A 7,520-nucleotide genomic window follows, 5' to 3' on the forward strand; every position below is an offset into this window, starting at 1 on the left:
TTTTAAGATCATCTCCTTTTCATTCTGACCAGAGAATGGTGTGCCTGTTTTCTTTAAATTGCATTTAGTTAAGAGCTTTCTTTTTCTTTAATAATCTTTATTAATGTAAATCACACACTTATACAAAGAATTTACAATCTCATACTACAAAAAGAAAATTAAAGAAAAAACAATTAAGAAAAAAGAAAGAAGAAAAAGCAAATTTACGTACATTAAAAAAACTTAATCTTCCTAATTAATACTTAAATAAAGACTTAAATAAAAAAGACTTCTGACAAAACGAGTCTTCCAGTCATTCTCATTGTACTCTTTATACTGTCTTTGTTGTATTTTTGAGTGATACTTGTAAACACAACAAATACCGTGTGTGGAGTAGACGGGGACAATATTACAGAATATAAAACTGTGTAGTTAAGAGCTTTCAATATCTCGCCTTTCAGGTTCTGAGCTCTTGCTGGGCGGATCCATGAGGCTCTGCCTGAATCACTCGTGATGTTCAGTGGGAAATTTGCCGCCCATGGATTTCTCACTGTGGGAATTTCCTGAAGTTTTGATTGCTGTTTGAAGATCAGAAAGGCTCTCAAAAACCAAAACCAAGAGGCATGCAAGTACCCATTTCCTTTTCTGAAGGCTCGAGGTCTGATTTCCCTAATTTGTGATAAATATAGACCTTGCAGAGAAGTGAGCTTACATTTTCCCCCTGCAAATCTTTGTATTCTAAGGCTGACTTTCTAAGTTGGCATTGGCAGAAGAAGCAAACACTGCTCATGCGTGTTGCGTACGTATGTCTTTTCATGTGTACTTTAGGGCCCTGAGCCGCATCTAACTATACTAAACCCATGACTTCCAGCTACAGATTAACAAATCTTTCAGTTTCAGTTTCACATCCCCCCCCCCAGTTTTAAATTTAATTCTCCATATTTCTGCAGCAATTTGCATTTTAAAAAAACCCAACCTCGTGCAAATTTGTCATCATTTTAGTGTGACTTTCTTCTAATAAAGACATCCAAACATGCGGTTTTGCCGCATATGCAGATTTACAGGCAATTTCCCCCATTATACACCGTTGAATGCTAATGCAGGCAGGCTTTCTCTGAATATAGGCATGCTTGCACACATCGCACGGCTGGAGAACTGCTTTGCGAAATTTAGAGACGTGCGGATGTTTGAAGGCTAGCTGCGTTTCGGATCATGTCTTGGTTTGAGAAGTACAGTGGTGCCTCGCAAGACGAAAAGAATCCGTTCTGTGATTCTCTTCGTCTAGCGTTTTTTTTGTCTTGCGAAGGAAGCCCATTGACGGATTAGAGGAGTAGCGCTATTAGTGCTATTAGCGGCTTTTAGCGGCTTATCAGCTGATCGGATCTGATCGCAGCTGATAAGCGGCCTAGCGGCTTAGAAAAAGGGGGGGAGGGGGAAAAAACCCAGCAGGAACTCGCAAGACATTTTCGTCTTGCGAAGCAAGCCCATAGGAGATTCGTTTTGCGAAGCACCTCCAAAACGGAAAACTCTTTTGTCTAGCGAGTTTTCCGTCTTGCAAGGCACCACTGTATGATTTAGGTAAAGGGTAAAGGGACCCCTGACTATTAGGTCCAGTCGCGGACGACTCTGGGGTTGCAGTGCTCATCTCAGTTTATTTAAACTGTTCAGGGAAGTTTTTAATGTGTGACATTTTAGTGTATTTTTGGTCTTTGTTGGAAGCCGCCCAGAGTGGCTGGGGAGATCAGCAGTGTCTCCTATTCACCGAGAGGCCGCTGAGGAGGTGGGAGATCCGGCCTTCAAGAAAACAGCCTCAGCCGCTGCTGCTGCCGTAGGAGCAGTGGGTGAGGCATTCCTTGTGGGCCCTATCTGCCCCTGTGAATTCTGCCGCCTGAGGCAGAAAGATTCTTAGCATGTGAGGAACATCGCAATGGGATTTTGTGCATAATTGCAAACTTTGCAGCCGCTTCAGCTTCACACACAGAAGATGGCTTCTGCACGCAGATTTGTTTTGCAAGACTGGGCTCTCTGTACAACATTTGCGCCGTTTGAAACTGCCGTCATCCTCTCCTGGCGGGAGAGATGTACAAACCCACATTCTGCCCATCCCACACAGGAGGTATGAAAAGATGGTTGTGAGAGCCCCTCTTGCATTCCCATTGTCCCTTGTATTAGATTGCTTAGATTGGTCTCAACTAGGGCCAGGGCCTTTTCCGTACTGGCCCCCACTTGGTGGAACGCTCTGTCACAAGAGACCAGGGCCCTGCAGGTCTCGACATCTTTCCACAGGGCCTGCAAGACAGAGCTGTTCCGCCTGGCCTTTGGTTTGGACTCAGTCCAACCCTTATTGTGATGGGAATTGGGGTTGCTTGTGCGTAAACTGCAAACTGCTCCAAGCTAGCCGTGTAGCTAAAACTTTCCCCGGTTGACAGCCCTTGAAACGCGACTGTCTTAGTCACTGGCAGAATCCGTCAGTGGGCGGGACCTAAATTTCTTCCAACATAAAAGTTGCTTGACACCAAGTCTCCTCCTAGATTCTCTGCGTGGAAGCCTTCTGCGCAGCGTGGGCGTGCCAAGCGGAGGTCCTGTGCTCTCTCCACTGATTTCACTGGAAGAGTCTCTGAGCCTCCCCTCCACCTTGCTTCCGGCTTCCCCTTTCTCCCTGGTGTCCCCTGGATTTCTTTCCCCCGTGGGAACCCTCTCTCTCTCTCCTTGCTAGTTCCCTCCCCTGCATCACTGGAGCGACTTTCCTCTCCTCTTCCCTCTGATGGCAGTTCCCTGACACTTATGTTTCCCTCCCCTTATGGCCTTGATCTATGGTCTACTTTTAAAATGAGACTGCATTTTAAATTGCATTTTATCCTGTATTTTAAATTGTTTTTTTACCCCCTATTATGTTTTTATTGTAATTTTACTGGTGTTAGCCGCCCTGAGCCCGGCTCTGACTGGGGAGGACGGGTATAAATAAAATGTATTATTTATTTTTATTATTATTATTATTATTATTATTATTATTATTATTATTATTATTATTTGCAGTGAAATTTGCTTCATCTTCCCAAGGAAAGCTGCCTTCAGGCAAAAAGATTCACTGGATGATTCCCCAACACACACACACACACACACACACACACACACACACACACACACCTTACAGGAAATATTTGGTATCATATTTCCTGATGGGAGGGGGAGGAAACTGTACTTTGACTTTTCTGCTGAAGCCGGCTCCAAAGGCAGCACAAGAGCTTGCGATGCCTGAGGCAAAACCAACTAGACAACTTGTACTTTCCTTACCCTTTGAAGGCGGTTCACAATCTGGCTGCGTTAAGCTGCTTCTGACCTGGTTACCAGAGGGCATCAGAAACTACTTTCTCATACCAGGTCAGGTTTGGTTTCAGCACCTGGTATCCTTGGATAGACCAGTGCTCAGGTGCTGTGGGAATCCCCGCAACTGCTGCCCACGTGAAGTCCTCTTTTCATATTTTTTAAAATTATGTTTTAAAATAATTTTGTCACCACACCAGTGTTGAGTGACTACCAACCAGCAACTTTGAACCCAGTACTCTGGAATTAGAGTCATTTGTAAGCACTGTAGGGGCGTTGTTGTTGTTTAGTCGTTTAGTTGTGTCCGACTCTTCGTGACCCCCTGGACCAGAGCATGCCAGGCACTCCTGTCTTCCACTGCCTCCCGCAGTTTGGTCAAACTCATGCTGGTAGCTTCGAGAACACTGTCCAACCATCTTGTCCTCTGTCGTCCCCTTCTCCTTGTGCCCTCCATCTTTCCCAACATCAGGGTCTTTTCCAGGGAGTCTTCTCTTCTCATGAGGTAGCCAAAGTATTGGAGCCTCAGCTTCAGGATCTGTCCTTCCAGTGAGCACTCAGGGCTGATTTCCTTCAGAATGGAGAGGTTTGATCTTCTTGCAGTCCATGGGACTCTCAAGAGTCTCCTCCAGCACCAGAATTCAAAAGAATCAATTCTTCGGCGATCAGCCTTCTTTATGGTCCAGCTCTCACTTCCATACATCACTACTGGGAAAACCATAGCTTTAACTATACGGACCTTTGTTGGCAAGACTGTAGGGGTAGAAAAGAAGTTTTTGTGGCACTACATGGCCTCCACCCCATAACGCAAAATTATAGCAGCCCTGCTATGCCGGCCACCACCCCACAAGTCCGGGATAGGTTCCAGGAGCAGGTCAGTAATAACTCACACAGCGTCAGTGAAGTTAACTCTTTATTCAAATAAACAGGGGGGGGCAGGCCAAGTGAGCAAAGCAACTCTTCCTGGTAGATCTTGCTCCTATGAGTCAGTTGTGGGGACTGAAGGTCCCCACCTTCCCTCAGTTGCCTAAGTCTTCTCCTCCCCTGGGTCCTTCCCAAGCAATCTGAGACTCCATCAGTGCACCTGTCTTTGCTCCACCCTCTTCATACCTCTGCTGGTCTGGGAGCCCAATGGGCAGAGGAGCTTGTTGCAGCAGGAGGGGGAGACACCCAACCTGACTCATCTCTGCCTCTTGACCTCTCTCACCTCCAGCCTCTGCTTCTGCCTCTGCTTCTGAACTGCTCTCTGCCACAGCTTCTTCCTGCTCTCTAAACCCTGTTACCTCTTCAGCTTCTGACACCTCCTTTTCTCAGTCTGCTCCCTCTGACCACTCATGGTCATCCCCTGGCTCTGAGCCTTCTTCCCTTGGGGGTTCCCCGGCTGGGGCCTCCCACCACTCCTCTGCTCCAACGACACCACCTCTTTCCAAATGCTCTGGACTTCCCGGGCAGTGGGCGCACAACTCAGATGGTGACTGTAAGCTCTTCAGTGACAGAGAGCTGAAATACTAATTAAAATTGTGTATTATGTTTATATCCTGCCTTTCAGTGGGAGTCCTCAAATGAGCAGGGAACATGTTTAAGACCCAACAAGAACCAAGAACCATGCGCTCACAAAACCAAACAGCCAACCCCAAAGAGGAAGGAACCAGCATTAGCTGTTCCTTCCAACAGGACAGAGATGTTATCTGCTGGTCATGTGGTGGAAAGGGGACAGTCCAAAGGAAGTAGGCAGGGTTGCCATGTGTCCTCTTTTTCCAGGACACATCCTCTTTTTCAGGGGTGAACTTTCTGTCCAGGTGGATTTTTTACATTTGCCAAAATGTCTCTGGTAATAATAATAATAATAATAATAATAATAATAATAATAATAATACTCTGCCCATCTGGCTGGGTTTCCCTAGCCACTCTGGGCGACTCCCAATAGAATATTAAACACACAATAAATACAGCAAACATTAAAAACCTCCCTAAACTGGGCTACCTTCAGATGTCTTCTAAAAGTCAGATAGTTGTTTATTTCCCTGACATCTGGTGGGAGGGCGTTCCACAGGGTAGGCGCCACTACCAAGAAGGCCCTCCGTCTGCTTCCCTGCAACCTCACTTCTTACAGTGAGGGAACCACCAGAAGGCCCTCGGCGCTGGACCTCAGTGTCTGGGCTGAGCGATGGGGGTGGAGACGCTCCTTCAGGTATACTTTCCGGAGGAGACATAGACATAACTGGTGGTTGAAGACTTGCTTTCCTCTTCTCTTTTCCTGCCTGCCCCCCCCCCCAGCAATATATGACAACTTCTATAGCCTACATATAGTAGGGGTATTTAAAATGAGAGTCATCATAGTGTCCTCTTTTTTGCTCCTCGGAATATGGCAACCCTAGAAGCAGGCCCTGCTCCGGTCTTTGCCAGAGTGGTGAGGTGGTTAAGAGCGGTAGACTCGTAATCTGGTGAACCGGGTTCGCTTCCCCGGTCCTCCACATGCATTATGCTGGTAGAACACCAGGTGATCTGCCATGGAGCAAGCAACAGGTTCACTGGCTGGAAGTAGAAGGTTGGCTGAAACAGGTGGTGTCCTCATGGGTAGATGGCGCAAGCTTGAGCAACACACGCGCATCATGCTCTGCATCCCTCCAGCCCACATCCCCATCAATGGCACAACTTCACACCAAACTAGCAGCTGGTTTAAGGGATTTCCCTCAATGAGGAGAGGAGGGAGAGAGAGAGAGAGAGAGAAGAAAAAACATGGGAACGGATCCCCCACTCACATTGCTATGACAAAGCATAGAGGGAAGCTGACTGGTCATGTGGCTTAGTAATATCCAAGGCAACACGATGACCAAGTACAACGATACAATGTCAATATACACTCTTTATATCATCTATAACAGAACATTAAACAGTATGAAATATTTGAAATGCACCCTCTGCAAAACCAAATAAACAGAAATCTTATAAATCTCTGAAAGTCACAAAATATGCATTCTTGAGGGATTCTCTTGAAAACACCAAACAAAAGTCTTATAAGTCTCTGAAATAAAAAAATTCCTTCCAGTAGCACCTTAAAGACCAACTAAGTTAGTTCTTGGTCTGAGCTTTCGTGTGCATGCACACTTCTTCAGATACACTGAAACAGAAGTTGCCAGATCCTTCTATATAGTGAGAAGGTGGGGAGGGGTATTACTCAGAAGGGTGGTGGGAATGGGAGATTGGCAGATACCCTGTTTCAGTGTATCTGAAGAAGTGTTCATGTACACGAAAGCTCATACCAGGAACTAACTTAGTTGGTCTTTAAGGTGCTACTGGAAGGAATTTTTTTTTATTTTGACTATGGCAGACCAACACGGCTACCTATCTGTAACAAGTCTCTGAAAGTCTTTGTAGACTATGCGATGCTCTGAAAAAAGCAATGGGTCAGATTTTCAGAGTGCATATTTTGTGACTTTTGTGACATCAAACATTAAAAGCTTCCCTAAACAGGGCTGCCTTCAGATGTCTTCTAAAAGTCTGGTAGCTGTTGTTCTCTTTGATATCTGGTGGGAGGGCGTTCCACAGGGCAGGTGCTACTACCAAGAAGGCCCTCTGCCTGGTTCCCTGTAACTTGGCTTCTCGCAGTGAGGGAACCACCAGAAGGCCCTTGGAGCTGGACCTCAGTGTCCGGGCAGAACGATGGGGGTGGAGATGCTCCTTCAGGTATACTGGGCCAAGGCCATTTAGGGCTTTAAAGGTCAGCACCAACACTTTGAATTGTGCTTGGAAACGTACTGGGAGCCACTGTAGGTCTTTCAGGACCGGTGTTATGGGACAATGACAATAAAGATTATCGTATTGTATCGTATCTTTCCCATATATTACGTCAGGAGAATTGTAGAAGGGACCTGTTTAATCCGTTGCTTTAAAATGCGTTTCTGATTGTTGCTTGGCAAGTGGGGCATACACCTGGTGCCTTTTATACGTACTTGGACCTCCATGCCAGCCCTACTGGGGTTTGGTTCTCCTCAAGAGCAACTTGTTCCGGAGGACCGTGTGTCGTCTCTGCTGGCTTCCTGCCAAGGGGCCCGTCTGGCTTCTCCTTCCTTCCTTCCTTCCTTCGCTTTGCATGCATTGCTTAAGATGCATTGCTCACGGATGGAGAAGGATGAAATTGCATGCTGGTTGTTTTTTGTTTTTGTTTTTTCCATTTCTCATTTCCGCAATCTTACTTCAGTTTCCCACATTTCCGCACC

Source organism: Podarcis vaucheri (genome assembly GCF_965113315.1).
Source record: "Podarcis vaucheri genome assembly, chromosome: 2".
NCBI lineage: Eukaryota > Metazoa > Chordata > Lepidosauria > Squamata > Lacertidae > Podarcis > Podarcis vaucheri.